This window comes from Dipodomys merriami, unplaced genomic scaffold, assembly GCF_024711535.1.
Source record: "Dipodomys merriami isolate MVZ:Mamm:240054 unplaced genomic scaffold, mDipMer1.0.p SCAF_110, whole genome shotgun sequence".
Lineage (NCBI taxonomy): Eukaryota > Metazoa > Chordata > Mammalia > Rodentia > Heteromyidae > Dipodomys > Dipodomys merriami.
Window position 1 is genome coordinate 2,235,187 of NW_027202383.1, and position 13,911 is coordinate 2,249,097.

Here is a 13,911-nt window from a genome sequence, read left to right on the forward strand (position 1 = left end):
ACAAGAAATCAAATCCATTCCTGACACAGAGGAAAACGTGTGGGAGGCAACCCGAGGGAGCTGATGGGAAAGTGGAGGACTTTGGTCAACTTGCTTCTCCATCAGCTCCAGGGCCCATCTTGACTAGTGTCCAGGCGAGTGGGAGGCCTCAAGCTCCCCCTGGAGGTGGACTCTGCCATTGCAGGCAGGAAATGCATCTACCCATCAGCAACACAACACGGGGATAGATAGGAGGATGAGACTTTCACCAGCCAGCAGAAGTTAGGATGAACGCAGAAGCTCCGTGTACAGGCGCATTGGTCACCTTGTGTGACAGGCGGGTCTGTCAGCCCCACCCAGTCTTCCAGAACCAGTTCACAGTGGTGGATGCTGGGGTTTTCTCAATTTTTTTTGTCCAAATTTTCTTTGCTTTATGTTTATTATGTTTCTGGTGGAGAATGATCTTGTCTCCCTTTGTGGAGTTGGGGTTCAGGGGACAAATCTCTGGGCATTGTTTTCCAGTGACCCAGCTGGTCCTCTGGCTCAGACTGTGGTGTGATGGGTACTGAGCCTGCACCTCCTCTTTCCCTCTCGTGGTGGGTATTTAACATTCATGTCCTATTGCATAGGGGTGCAACACTAGGCTGTGGAGCCCATAGGTCTGGATGGGATCCCAACTCTGCTGCTTATAAACAGAGTCACTGCCTTTTCCCCAGCTGCTTTTAGCTTTTGGAGCCATGGGTTCTTCAGCTTTATCCCCAGGGCTAAGATAGCACAGCATGGTAGTGCATGCCTATAAACCCAGGATGCAGAGGACTGAATCTGGAGGCAAGTGAGTTCAGCCAGCTTGGGCAATATAATGAGATCTTGTCTCAGAAGCAGAACAAAACAAAGAATTAGGGCTCAGGGACCATTTTATTATCTTATGGTCAAGATAAATGAGATGAGGCTGGCAAAGAATCTTACTATTATTGTTTTTCTCTTAGGGAAATGTTGTTTTTATGCTCTTAGAATATTTTTCTTGTGTAGAATTGATCCAGATGCATTGTACTCATAAACTGGCACGTTGAACTTAAACCTCTTTGCCCAACTGCTGAACTTATACTTTGGGGACAGAGGAAATTAATGGAGAATTCTGTGTAAACTGGGAAGTTTGAGAGCTTTCAGACAGGTGTCTCACTGGTCTGTTTTCTGTAGTAGCCCTGCACCCAGCCTGCTGCTGGAGCTGGACATTTTCCAGAGCTAAGAATGATGCTGAAATGGCCGGTAGGGGGGTGACAACTGTCCGGTCTGTTTTGTCAGGAAGACTGTGGGCCGTAAAGAGGCTGATGCGGCCATTGTTGAGGGGAGAAAGTGGGGGGTGGAAGGCAATGACTTGCAGCAAGGCAGGTGGAGTGGAGTTAGGGCTCTGTGAGGGCCAGGGAGGTCACGTGAGGACAGGGAGGTCTCAGGAGGACAGGGCGCAGACGTCTCTCAGAGGTGCACACTAAAGGTTCAGCCTCCTGGGCTCCCCCTGGTGGGCCAGAAGCGAGAGGGCTGGTGGAGAGCCTGTTGCAAACTCAATAGCAACAGACAATGGTTAGGACCCGGAGGTAGCAGGCCCAGGGCACTGCCTCTGAGCTTTTTCACTCAAGGGCATCACTGTATCATTTAAGCCACAGCTCCACTTCTGGCTTTCTAGTGGTTCATTGAAGATAAGAGTCTCACTCGTGGATTTTCCTGACTAGGCTGGCTTTGAGCCACAATCCTCAGATCTCAGCCTCCTAAATAGCTAGGATTACAGCCAGGAGCCACGGGTGCCTGGCCAGTGTTAGCTTGTAACAGAGGCTGAGGAGCAATCTCCTTAAAGGATGGATTTGAGAACCTCAGGTCTGGTGCAGTCCCTACAGGTAGGCAGATTGAGACCCCCCAGAAGTCCTGAATTCTTTTTGAGGCCTGCCTATAACAGCTAGGGCTGCCTTTCCTGACCTTCCAGCAGAGAAGTGCAGGCATGCAGACAGCACTTCTCATTTAGATTTGGAACCCATGAGGTGCCGCTTCCCCTTTCCAGATGTTTGCCTCTTTCCTTCAGTTCCCCGCCCCCTAGGGCCTTCTTCTTATCCAACTGCATTTCTTCTTTCAAGGTTCACCAACGTCAACAGAGTACTTGAACCCGCCAGGGCAAGATAGACACGGTCAGTAGTGCTGTAAGGCCGTGTCCGTGTGCCCGTGTGCCCTGTTTGTGACAGCTGCCCTGGAGACGCAGCTGGGCCCAGACAATCATCATCTACCCCCTTTGTGGAGCATGCACCCTCTCTTCATCTATCATGGAGCTTCCAGTCAGCCTGGTCAGCTCTGCTCTCCGTGCACGTGCTGGGCCTTCCCCACCGCGTACTTGGTAGCTGGGCGATCATCCACAGCTCCCTGGCTGCCCCTTGGGGAAGCATGGTCCCTCGTGGAGGGGTTAGCTGGCCCATCTCTGATAGAAGGTCAGGAAATGCACTGGCATGTCTACACATTGGCATGTGTAGAACGGACGCCATGGGTGGAATTGCTGGTCAAGACTGCAGGGCGGGGGCCGCTGGGCGCTGGGGCCGCTGGGCACTGGGGCCGCTGGGCGCTGGGGCCGCTGGGCGCTGGGGCCGCTGGGCGCTGGGGCCGCTGGGCGCTGGGGAAGAAGCAGCTGGTGCAGGGCCAAGGCTCAGGCTTGGACAGGGCCTTTGGGATGACCCAGGCTGGCGTCTAGGGGCTGTTGAACAGATGCTGCGTGCCAGCTCTCCTGGGTGAAAGGCACGAGAATGGGTGAGCAGCCTTCGGTGTCTGCGGCTGGGATGTGTGTCTGTGCAGAATGGAAGCAGCCGCGCATCCAGTAAAGGGTGCTCTGTGCCTCCGCTGACCTCTTTGCCCCCGCGGTGGGGGGGAGGGGCAGAGTTTCATTTACTGCTCAGTGGAAAGATTATCCCTAGTCTGGATTTCAGGAGTATCTCTCTCTATTGGTTCCCACCATTCTAAATCTAATTCCACTTCTTGGCTTTGGATCTGTTTTTAAACAATTCTATCACGTTTTCCTCATTCCTTAAGCTGCTAAAAAAACTTTTTTGTTGTTTTGGATTTGATAAAGGATAGCGGCAAATAGGAACCAAAAGTATAGAATAAAATTACCTATTAAAAAAGAATTAAGCCGGGCACTGGTGGCTCATACCTGTAATCCTAGTTACTCAGGAGGCTGAGATCTGAGGATTATGGTTCAAAGCCAGCCAGGCAAGAAAGTCCATGAGACTCTTAGCTGCGATAAAACCAGCAGAAAACCAGAGGTGGCGCTGTGGCTCAAGTGGTAGAGCGCTCACTTTGAGCTGAAGTGCTGAGGGACAGTGCCCAGACCCAGAGTTCAAGCCCCACGACCAACAAACAAACAAAGAATTAGTGGTCAGTGCTAGAGCTTGAACTCAGAGCCTGGGAGCTGTCCCTTTAGCTCAAGGCTAGCACTCTACCACTTGAGCCATACCTCCACTTCCAGCTTTTTGATAGTTAATGGGAGATTAAAAATCTCATAGGCTTTCCTTTCCAGGCTGGCTTTGAACCTCGATTCTCAGGTCTCAACTTCCTGAGTAGCTAGGATTATAGTTGTGAGCCACCAGCACCTGGTTTGAGGGACTGGACCCTCTTACAAAATGAGGCCACAGCAATTTCTACAGACAAAGGGAACTCATATCAGCCCTGCCACCTCCGACCCCTCCTCCCACAGTCTCCCGGCCTCCATACAGTGTCCTGACCCGTGGAAGGGGCATCTTGGGAGAGTGCTACATTCACCATGGTAGGAGCTCAGGCAGTTTTCTTTCTGGATACGCCTATTGTAAAAGTCCCTAGGCTTCTGATGGGAAAACAGAGGCTGCCTGCCTGGCAGTGGTGGGGAGAACCCATTTTCATGCCCTATCATATTCTCCAAGCCCTGCCTGTTTCTCATTTTCTGTGACAAATTGCATTCCCCAAATAGAAATGATCTTGGAGGCCCGAGTCTTGCTGTCCTAGCCCTGAATTCCCTCTAGAGGGCGCTGTCAGCCGACACCCAGGCCAGGGCTCCCTAGGGCTGGAATCCCTTCTCTGCTTTCCATCCTGGAGCGGTGGGGAGTGTTGACAAATGGAAAATGGAAAATTACTACATAAAACACTTTCAGCCAACAAGAAAAGGGTTTTGGTGCCAGTCTTTAAGTGAATTCTCTTCAAGGATAAGGTGATTTGAATTTCAAAGCAGTTCAAAATAAAGGAGAAAGGTACTTGGCTGGTTAGTGCCTTTACCTGATTTAACCTAGGCAGAGGCTGAGTTTATTAATAGCCAGTTGATAGACACTTCATAGTTATCAGTGAAGAAATTGGGATCAAGTTTCTATCAAGTTTTTATCCTATTAGAAATGCCCAGCGGGGAAGAGGTCACAGGCAGGAAAGAGAAAGCGCTTACTAGTGTCAGATGCTGAACTCTGGGTCTGAGGAGACAGTTTGTGAAACTGTATTTTGCAAGTGTATGACTTAGTCCCAGTTTTCCTTTAGATTTTACTTCTTTATTATCTGGAGGTAGTTTAGCAAAGGGGTTTCAATCAGTTTCTGAGGACAGTATGTCTTGATCAGCATCAACCTTCTGTCATTCTTCCCCATCTCTCTCAAACTCATGCCTATCCTAGGTGGTTCCATTTTCACACATGGACATTGAATATTATGACCGTGTTTGTCTACCAACCCTCTTCCCTCCCCCTGACACAAATCCGTTTCAGCTTCCTGGCATTCATCTTATTAAACTGTAAGCTAGACACCTTTGGAATTCTTCTCTGTGTTGACCATATTTTAGTCAATTTGTCTCTATATAGACATAAATGTATGCATATATCCATGTATATGTTTTCATTATGTTTATAATTTAGATCCAACTGCCACATATGAGAAAAAACATGGCCTAGCTTATTTCACCTAACATAATTTTTTCTAGATCTATCCATTTCCCTGAAAATAACATAATACTATTCTTACTGATAGATGAGGAAAATTCCATTGTATGTATATGTATGAAGGTATATATACATACCATACATATATATCATATTTTCTTGATCCATTGTCCATTGTAGGGCTGTTTCTATAACTTGAATATGGTGAATAGTGCAGCAAGAAACATGCAAGTGTCTTCCCTGTATACTGATTTGTCTTCTTTTAGATAAATGCCTAAAGGTATTATCACTGGATTAAAGGGTATGATGTTCTATGTTTAGAGAAATCTCCAAACTGCCTTCCATAGTGGCTGCACAAGTTTATATTTCCACCAGGAGTATAATAATAGGGTTCTTTGTATTATAAAAAAAAGTGTGTGTGTGTGTGTGTGTGTGTGTGTGTGAGTGTGTGAGTGTGTGTGTGTCCTGGGGCTTGAACTCAAGGCCTGGCATTGTCCCTAAGCTTTTGTGTTCAAGGCTATCACATTAAACCACAGTGCCATTTCCAACTTTTTGTAATTGGAAATAAGACTTAGGGACTTTTCTTCCTGGGCTGGCTTTGAACCATGGTCCTCAGATCTCAGCCTCTTGAATAGCTAAGATCACAGGCATGGGTGACCGATGCCCAGCATTCTCAAATTTGATAGCTCAAAGTTCTTTCAGCGTGATAAAACATCCAGGCTTCCTGAGTACTATCTAGATTTCTGAAATGGCTTTACATGTCATTTCCATAAGAACTGTTTAAGTGGGTGCTTAACTTTGGTTTACCACAGAGAAGCTCAGTCAGAATTGTTTAATGTAATTGAAGTCTGACATCCAGTTTTTTTTTTTTTTTTGAGACAGTCTTTGCTAACTTTTTGCCCAGGCTGACTGTGAACTCTGACCCTGTTCTCTCTGTGTCCCAAGTAGCTGGGATTACAGGGTACAGGTTTTATAATTTCTCTTCTTAGTGGAACACTGTTATTTCTTAATCTATGTTTTTATGCATCCTACTTATTCATAGTTAAAACGTATTGTCAAGTTGTAAACTAAGAAGACGTGTAAAACCACAGTCCAAATATTTACTTTGCATGTACTTCACATAAAGAGTTCCTAAGTGTTAGAAGTTTTGCCAGAGTTTGTTTTGAGTGGGTTATAAAGTTGTATTGGTTTTTTTCTCCCTCCTTAAGATATTTTACTGGAAATACAATAGTTATCTGTATTGATGGGATTCCTAGAGACTGAGGAAGGAGGAAGGGAAGAGGGGGAGACAATGGGTGCAAAGTTACTTAGAAGAAAGAGGCTCTGATAAGATAGCAGGGTGACTCCAGTTAACAGCAATGTACATGTCAAAATAGATAGAACCAAGGCCCCAGCCAGCCCTGGGCTCCCCACATCAAGGCTGACTGAGAGACATCTTCAGTAGACCATTTCTGATCTCTCTCTCTCTCTCTCTCTCTCTCTCTCTCTCTCTCTCTCTCTCTCTCTCAAGCACACACACACACACACACACACACACACACACACTTATCATAAACAGCCCTCCTCCCCCAGCCTTCTCCTACTCTTCCTGACCAGCTAGCCTCCTGACCAGGAGGACACCAGAGCCTTCCGTCTCTTGCAAGGGCTCGGCAGAGCTCTGGTGTGACCCAGGGAGGCTGGGACGTTTGCAGAGTAGGCTCTGAGTTAGACAGCTCCCGTGGGGTCCTCGCAGAGGCGCCATGCTGGCCTTCCAGCTGCTGGCTGTCAGCTCCGCCCCAGCTCCGCAGTGGGAATGCTTTGGTCTCTCTTTCCCTGCCTGGGAAGCCTCTTCTCCGAATTATTTGATGGGCGTCTCCTGTCAGGTGACTCCCCAGCCACCACGTGCCTTGGGATCAGAGTTCGCTGGCCTGAGACATCAGCCCCATGCTCCTCTTTACATTCCCAGTCTTGTCTTTGGTGCCTGGAAGTATTCCATGGTGTCCGAGCCTCCTCTGGCCCTGGCCAATGGTGGCTTGCATGCCCGACATGGCATCTCTCCTAACCCTGCAGGGATGAGATGTTCATGGAGAAAGAGTAAGAGTAGAGCCGGACCACGGTGACATCCTAAGACTCGGTGCAAGCTGATTCGGTTTCCATATTCCTTAGGAATGGAAGTTCAACTAGCTGTCCTTGTTACAAGAATATAAGAACCTGGGCTGGGAAGGTGGCTCAGTGGTAGAGCGCTTGCCTTGCATGCCCGAGGCTCTGGGTTCAATTCCTCAGCACCACATAAGCAGAAAGAAAAAAGCCGGAAGTGGCGCTGTGGCTCAAGTGGTAGAGCGCTAGCCTTGAGCTGAAGGGCTGAGGGACAGCGTCCAGGCCCAGAGTTCAGGCCCCATGACCGGACCTCCCCCCCCCCAAAAAAAAAAAAAGAATATAAGAACCCAAGCTCTCCAGCCTGCCCTGAAGGCCTCATGCTTTTATCAAATGCCTTGCTGGAACCGTTATATACTGTGTGTGTTTGTGTGTGTGTGTGTGTGTGTGTGTGTGTGTGTGTGTGTGTGTGTGCAAATGTGCATGTGGACAGTATTTCTCAAGTCTACCTATCTATTATAAACCTCTCACATACCTGGGGTGACGGGTGTGTGTGCCATCCAACCCAGCTTTATCGGTTGAAATGTGTGTGTATGTTGGGGAGGGAGGGTCTCACTTTTTTTGGTACCAGTTTGCCTTGAACCATGATCCTCCTGATCTCCACTTCCCCAAATAGCTGGGATTTACAGGCGTGAGCCAGGGCACCTTCCCTTGAAAAGCACAGTGTTTAGCAGAGTGGTTCCTTGCCAATTCTGGTGGCTGCTACTTTCTCAGAGGGAGTTTAGATCTCTGGCATTCCAAGATGGAGAGTAACCCACTTGGCGGTGACGGGAGGGATGCGCACACACCTGTGATGTCTGCGTCCTTAGCCAACTCTGCCGGGCTCAGCGAGGAAAGGCTGGCACCTCTGCTCCCTGGGATCGGGGCCGTTCACTTGCTGTGGAAGTTGGTCCGGTTTCCTTGTCCATGACTGTGTGGCTTGGGTGGGTTTCCGTGGGGTCAAGGGGCCTCATCTGTAAAACTGGGTTTCTGTGAGAATTAAGCAATGCCATGGACTGGTTCCCCAAACCAGAGTCCTCAAACAGCTTTGAAGAGACCCGGGGTTCAAGCCCAGAGGCTTCCTTCAGTGGATTTTGGGGTGAGGGGGGCGGCTGGGAATTCATAATAGAGGGCAATTCTTCAGCTGATTCTGACTACTAAAAAATGAAAAAAAGGACAAGTTCAGAATTTGTGGTGCAGAATTGCGGGGTGCTCAGCAAACAGTGTGCGGAGTTTAATAGAAGCTCTAGAAACACCTCAGTTCCCCTCCTCCCCCTGCTTCTTGCCTCTGCTTCTGTCTGAAGCACCCAGAGCCCTTGGATTACCCAGCATGGGCCAGAGGAGAAACATAGGACAAAACTCACCAAAGTTGCCCATCTGTGGGCGATTTCCTTTCATAAAGGATTCAGACACCATGACAGTGTCCAACACAAAGCTTCCATTTAAACCCCTCCCCATCTATTGGGCGTATCATCACCTGCACCCATTGCTAAACCCTGTGTGCTAGAGATAAACAGGACTCTGGCACTGCTCCAAGATCTCAAACACATACTGCAGCCTAAGAACTTGACGTCAGAGAGAAATGGGGCAGAGGTCATTCGTTCTCACACAGGACAAACTCCCCAGAGGCTTTCTCTAGACTGTTCATCGCAAGTCCCAGTAGGTGGCGCCAGAGAGTCTCAGGTCCTCAGAGGGGCAGGGAAGCTGGTTTTGTCCAAAGGCTGAGTCATCAGAAGGACCTGAGCAAAGTCTTTTTCTTTTTTTTTTTTTTTCTCCTCAAAGTAGTTTTTGTTCCTTTTTGAAGACTCTTGATTCCCAGATCAAATCCCTGTGGGATCAACATTCCCAGCAATAAGCTGTGTCTGTGTTGAACAAGTTGCCAATGTGATTGTGACATGCCCCCAGGCTGATGAATCTGTGAGCTTCTAGAAGATCACTGTGATCCTGGCACCCTGCTAAACTATCTAGTCTGCCACTTAAGCCATAGCTCCAGAGTCTCATGGACTTTCCTGCCCCAGCTGGCCTCAAACCTTGATCCTCAGATCTTAGCTTCCTGAGTAGCTAGGATTACAGGCGTGAGCCACTGGTGCCCTGTAGACCAAGTAGGATTTTGAGAGAGAAAAATGGACATGGAAATAAGGGCAGCTTGCTGGAGGAAAACAAATCACAGAGTGGAGGTAGCGAAGAGGAGTGAAGAGGAGGTAGTGAAGAGGAGGCCTTGTAATAGGCAAACAAACCAGTTGGAGAAGAGTGGGTTTCACTGTGATGGGAAAATTGTAAAAGATTACAGGAGAGGAGAGTCGCTGAGTACACAGGCAGGAATTAGGCACTGGTGATTCGTAGCCAAAGGATGCTATGGAAAGCCTGCTATGGAAGTTCAAAGAGCAGAAGCAGCACAAATTTTCTCTCTGAAGGACAGAGTGAAGATGGGGAAGAAGGTGGTGGTAGTAAGGGAAGAGAAGATTGGAGATGATTTTTTTCAGAGACTGGGGTAGTAAAGAGATGGAAGAAGAGACACCACGTGATTAGCGGTCAGCACCGAGGAACACTTCAGTCTAATGGTTATGCGTTTGAAGTGTCACCAGCCTGACGCCGTGTTTTCCTTGGCCGTGTTCAACTCTACAGAGGCAAGTAAGGAGCCAAGCTGGCTTCAACTGGTTCTCCCAGCAAGTCACTTTCTCACAGTGAAAGAAGCTGTTATTATAAAGGTGATGTACAGAGGGTTTATGTTTACATAAGTCAGGTAAAGAGCACATTTCTTTTTGGGTAATGTCACCCCTTTTCTCAGTCTCTTCCAGCTTTTCCTTCTCATCTCTACCCCTAGTTCTAATTTTCAACAAGTAGAAGAATGATGTAATTGAGGGAACCACGAAGTTTCTAAAGGTCCTGGCACTTTTTATCTCTGATGTTTGAGCTGGCGTCCTGAGACTTGAATGGGATCTTAGGGGTAAAACTACTCTGAGGGAATCATCAGTCTAAGTTTCCATGGGGCTGGGTGTACCCTGAAACATTTGTCCCTCCCTCCCTTCCTCCCTCCCTCCTTCTCTCCCTCCTTCCCTCCCTCTATCTCTCCCTTCCTTCCTTCCTTTCTAGTCATGGGGCTTGAACTCACGGCCTGGGCACTGTTCCTAAGCTTTTATGCTCAAGGCTCGTGCTCTATCATTTTGAGCCACAGCTCCACTTCCAGTTTTTAGGTAGTTAACTGGAGATAAGAGTCTTGCAGTCTTTTCTGCCATGGCGGGCAGGAACCTCAGTCCTCAGGTCTTACTCTCTTGAGTAGCTAGGATTGCAGGCGTGAGCCACAGGCTCCAGGCTCCTGAGCTCCTTCAGCCCCCTGGGGTGGAGCAAGGGCCTGTGGAGGCGGGCTTCTGCCTCCTGCCTCCTGCCTGGCCAGGCAGCTGCCGGCTGCCCTGTGTGTGTCCATGCCAGCAAGCCTCCCTCCCCAGCGTGGGACAGCTGTGTCTGCTGAGCCTCGGTGACCTATCAGTCATTGTCTTGCCTGCCAGCGGCGGTGGCCTGGGCTGGGGGCAGGAAAAGGACGTGTGTACACGAGTGGGAGGCGTGGAGAGGGGCTCGGTAGGTGGGTTTCATAGTGTGTGGAACCGGAGTCACATGGCCTCAGCCTTTATTCTGGGCATCTGGGTGCACTGGCAGGGTGGGCACCGGCTGCTTTCCTGGGCTCCTTGCCCCCTGGGTCACCAGCCCAGGAGCAACCCCACCCCCACCGACCCAGCAGGCCTGAGATGGGCTCTCCCGAAGGGGGTCCCCGGGGGAAGGAGAGGACGCCCCCGGTCTGTCATCCCCCTGGGCTTTGGGTGGCTTCTTCACCTCGAGGGGCTGTGGTCACTGCGGGCTGTCACTCTGAGCCATGTGGACTGTGTCATCATTTTCTCCAGAGTCACGTTCACCCCCTCCAAGTCCTGGTTTGCTGGGGACAAGGGCACTGTCTGTTGGGTTAGGCAACTCGGCTGCCATTTTCACATCCTGTTCTGGCTGAGCCCTTGGCTTGACTGCCCGGCCCCTGCCGGCCTTGGCCCCGGCCCAGCCCACCTCGTGTGACTTCAGGCCTGCCAGTGTCACAGGGGTGATCTCAGGGGACCAGATGCTTTCGCAGGAGGGACTGGACGTCCCGGGCCAGGGGCTTTCTCAGAGCTCTTTATTTACAACCTGTCCCCGAATCAGGGCTGCTGGAATGGCCTCACCCAGCCCGCCTCTTCTTAGAAATGCAGGAGTAACAAACAGGGACTGAAATACCCTCCCTGGAAAACAGCAAGCTCTTCACGTCTGGGTTGTTTTTGTGTGGAACCTTGAACTCAGGGCCTGAGTGCTATTCCTGAGCTTCTGTGCTCAAGGATAGTTAGTGCTCTTCTGGCTTTTTTGGGGTTCATTGGAGATAAGAATCTCATGTATTTTCCTGTCCTGGGCTGGCTTCAAACCATGATCCTCAGAGTTCAGCCTCCTGAGTCGCTGGGATGACAGGTGTGAGCCACCAGCACCCAGCTGGAAGCTGGGGTTTTTTAGACCCGTCAGGGCTTGGAACATTTTGTGAGCAGATAGATTTGGCATGGAACTTGGAGTATAAAATGTGTGTGTCAGCTGCCACTTTGGGTAAGTGAATCATGTGCCAGTGGCTGTAGCTCAGTCTCTCCCCTAAGTTCGTGTTCTTCCTGCTGGAAATCCATAAAACGCCCTCACATACCTTCATTTACCTGCATGATGTCACGTAACTTGAATCTCTTTGTTAAATCCATAGTGACCTTTCCAGGGAGCCCTTACTCGAGGAAGACCAATTCCTTATATTCAGTTGAAAAGAATAAAGAATGTGACAAATTGACCTCACTCTACTGGGTACAAATTGATGAGGTTTTACTTAATGGGTCAGGTGGTGTTCAGCACTTTCTGGAAGGGGTACAAAGTGTTTTTTGTGGGGGATGATGGAGAAAAAGAGGGCCTGGGAAAGAAGCCAAGGGCAGATCTTGTATCCCTTCAGATGCTAGCTAATTCTTTTCTTTCCTATTATTTAGTAATTAGCACACATTAGCTTTAAAGGAAGGACTTCACGGTGCTGTTTCCAAGCGTGTACGTAATGGATTCCGGCTGATCGTCCATCACTCCCCCTGGCCCCTCCCCCTTCCTAACCCACTTGGAACAAGGTTACCCGTGCTCTCTTGTCATACTCACTGACAAGCTCTTTTGACGACGTCCAGCCTCTGTCACCCACCTTGGCCCCTGCCTCCTGATAGCGCCCCCACAGCACAGCCTGTTCCTCTCCCTCCAATCCCAGCTCATCAACAGCTTCCAGAAGTTCCTCAGTGATCCAGTCTTAACAGCAGCTCCCCTCCTCCTCCAGGGGGCGCCACTAAGAAGATGCCGCCCCTCACCCTGCTGAGAAGCCGCCAACAAGAGCTCGGGGCCACTGGCCACACTGTGTCCCTGCTCTGCAGAACTAGAGGAAGCAGCCAGGGTGGCCCGTGGAGAGCTTCTGGCAACATGAACCAGCGGTGGTGGAAGCAGCTCCGTCCACCTGCAGGAGCTGTGCTGGATAGTGTTGGGTGGCTCTTTAATTTTAGGCTGATGGCTCACACCTGTAATTTTAGGCTGATGGCTCACACCTGTAATCCTAGCTACTCAGGAGGCTGAGAGCTGAGGATTGTGGTTTGATGCCAGCCTAGGCAGTAAAGTCTGTGAGACTCTCATCTCCAATGAGCCACCAAAATGCTGGATGTGGAGCTGTGGCTCAAGTGATAGAGCACCAGCCTTGAGCAAAAGAGCTTCAGGATAGCACCCAGGCCCTGAGTTCAAGCCCCAGGACTGGTACACACACACAGACACACAGACACACATTCACACACACGCGTACACACACAGACACACACAGACACACATGTTCACACACACATACATACACACATGCATACACACACAGACACACACATTCACACACGCATACATACATACATGCGCGTCCACACACACCAGATAGGGACATTTGGTGATCTGGACCTTACACATGGTGTCGGGTGAGAGGGAGGAGGGCAGTGGGGCAAAGGGAAGTAGTGCTATGTCACCTTGGGAAAAATCACTCAACCTTTTTGAAATTTGGTTTCTCTAAGAAACACAACGAGCCGGGTGCTGGGGCTCGTGTCTGCACTGGCTACTCAGGAGGCTGAGGTCTGGGGATTGCAGTTCAAAGCCAGCCCTGGCAGAAAAGTCTGTGAGACTCTTATCTCCAATGAACCACCAGAAAACCAGAAGTGGTGCTGCGGCTCCAAGTGGTAGAGCGCTAGCCTTCAGCAAAGAGCTTAGGACAGTGCCCAGGCCCTGAGTTCAAGCCCTATGACTGACAAAACAAAACAAACCCTTGATGGTTGGGTTGGGGATTTAGGTCAGTGGAGGAGTACTTACCTAGCAAGTGCAAGGTCTTGAGTTTGATCCTCTGCTCTGCAAACAAAGACAAGGATGGTTGCCAAGCATGGTGGTGCATTCCTGTAATCCTAGTACTTGGGAGGGTGGGGCAGGAGGATTCCAAGTTTGAGGCCTGTCCAAGCTACATAGTGAGACCATCTCTAAAAACAAAACAATAAAAAGAAAAACCCAAGCATGACTGTAATACCCACAATGCTCAGAGAATTAGATGAACTGTACATGCAGCGCAGCATCTGGTGATGAGCACTTGTCATAATCACTGTAGGGTGAGGGCACTGTGTGTCCGGCCATCTGCCTGCGTGGTGGCCCACAGGCTATACCAGTGACCTCTAATGGCCACCCACGTGTGACTCTGAGCTGGCAGCTGCAGTCACCTGCAGTTCAGTAACAAAACTCTGAGCTGGGCACTACCGGTTCATGACTGTAATTGTAACTACTCAGAAGGCTAAGACCTGGAGGACTGAGGCTCAAAGCTAGC